This window comes from Procambarus clarkii, chromosome 7 (genome assembly GCF_040958095.1).
Source record: "Procambarus clarkii isolate CNS0578487 chromosome 7, FALCON_Pclarkii_2.0, whole genome shotgun sequence".
In the NCBI taxonomy this organism is placed as follows: Eukaryota; Metazoa; Arthropoda; class Malacostraca; order Decapoda; family Cambaridae; genus Procambarus; species Procambarus clarkii.
In genome coordinates, this window is record NC_091156.1 from 33,189,323 (window position 1) to 33,191,738 (window position 2,416).

Below are 2,416 nucleotides of genomic sequence, written 5' to 3' on the forward strand. Positions count from 1 at the left end.
AGGCGAAGAGTTAGGGGTGACATGATTGAGGTTTACAAGTGGGTGAATGGACATAACAAAGGGGATATTAATAGGGTATTAAAAGAATAAACACAAGACAGAACACGAAACAATGGGTATAAATTGGATAAGTTTAGATTTAGGAAAGACTTGGGTAAATACTGGTTCAGTAACAGGGTTGTTGATTTGTGGAACCAATTACCGCGTTACGTGCTGGAGGTGGGGTCCCTCGAATGTTTCAAGCGCGGGTTGGACAAGTATATGAGTGGGATTAGGTGGTTATAAATAGGAGCTGCCTCGTATGGGCCAATAGGCCTTCTGCAGTTGCCTTTGTTCTTATGTAATGATGATAGAGTTACAAAATACGAGCTAGATGGTTTTGATGTATGCTAGACTAGATGTATGCTCGTGATGGGGTGCATCTATCGAGAGCTGGGGTTGTTGCTGTTGCGAACTCGTTGGAAGAAGTGGTTACAGGTGTTTGTTTGGATTTAAACTGTTAGTAGATAGAGGTATGGGAATTAATTTGGAGGAAGGAGATAATAAAAGTATTTGTTTGTGGGAGAAAGGAATTGGCAAAATGATCAGGGAAAGAGAAGGGCCTCAAAATAACAGTTCACTTAGGGTATATTACACTAACAGTAGAAGTCTAAGAAAGAAAATTAACGAATTAAATGCTCTTGTCTGCACAGAAAAAATAGATATTATTGCACTTACCGAAACGTGGATGAATGTAGAAAATAGAGAACTATTAGCTGAATATCAAATAAATGGATTTAAACTATTTCACACAGATAGATATATGAGACGAGGAGGGGGAGTAGCCATATATGTTAAGGACAATCTGAAATGTAGTCTCAAACAGGGAATCAAAACTGAGCAACACTCAGAAACTATTTGGATAGAATTATACGAAAAAGCAAATAATATTATAATAGGAGTTATATATAGGCCACCAAATTTAGACAGAATGGAAGCAAAGCATCTATGGGATGAAATATCTAGGGCATCTAGATCTAACAGTATTTACGTCATGGGTGACTTTAATTTTAGTGGAATAAACTGGTTGAACAAAACAGGGAATAGTGAAGCAGAAGATTTTCTAGAATTAATTGACGATTGCTTTCTTACGCAACACATTAAGGAACCAACACGGGAAAATAATATTTTAGATTTAGTGTTAACTAACAGGGAAACACAAATTAATGACATCGAAATAGGGAGTGAGCTAGGGAACAGTGATCACAAAGAAATCAGATTTAGCATATAATGGAATAGACCTGTATGAGAAAATTCTGTTAAAGTGCCAGATTTTCGAAAAGCTGATTTTAATAGCCTAAGAAATTCTTTGGGTCAAATTGATTGGAAAGTCTTGGGTATGGGGTGGGGGCCGGTCTTGGACATGAACCCAGCGATAGGTGACGTAAATGGGGATTTCGATGTGAATTCAATATATAACTTATTTAAGAATATTCTAAACAAAGCACAGGAACGTAGTATACCATACAAATTTAATAGATCGAATACTAATGACCCAAAGTGGATAACAAAGAATTTGAAGAACCTTATAGGTAAAAAGAGAGCTTGGTACAAAAGGATTAAAAATGGGAAGGTCACTTTAAAACTGGAATTCGTACAACTAGTTAGAAATGTTAAAAAAAGAGATAAGGAAAGCAAAAAGAAACTATGAAGTTCGCATAGCAGGGCAAGCAAAGACAAATCCTAAAGGGTTTTTCAATGGACATAGCAAATGGGATATTAATAGGGTATTAAAAGTATAAACACAAGACAGAACACGAAACAATGGGTATAAATTGGATAAGTTTAGATTTAGGAAAGACTTGGGTAAATACTGGTTCGGTAACAGGGTTGTTGATTTGTGGAACCAATTACCGCGTAGCGTGGTGGAGGTGGGATCCCTCGATTGTTTCAAGCGAGGGTTGGACATGTATATGAGTGGGATTGGGTGGTTATAAATAGGAGCTGCCTCGTATGGGCCAATAGGCCTTCTGCAGTTACCTTTGTTCTTATGTTGCAGGCCTCCGCCTGCCCTGGTTGCGAGGCAGGGGCCTCCCTCACTCAGTCAGCCACTGACCTCTGGCGAGGGGCTGACGTATCACTCCGCCCTCCAGGATGTTCTATCTTTACTCTCTTATTTCAGCTCACTGCCCTAATAAAATATATATACAAAAACTTGCCATGATCTCTGGGAACACGATCAAACACAGGCAACCACTGCAACAACTGGTATATTAGCTTTCCACAACCTTTGTGTTTCTAGGGCTCTCAGGTCCTGGTCCTTACAATGACGCCCACACATGTCGTCCACAAAATCGCTATAGAACTGCCTCCCAAGGCTTCTTCTAGTCCTGACTTTAAGACTTTAAATTGTCCTCAGGCTTCACACATAATCCCC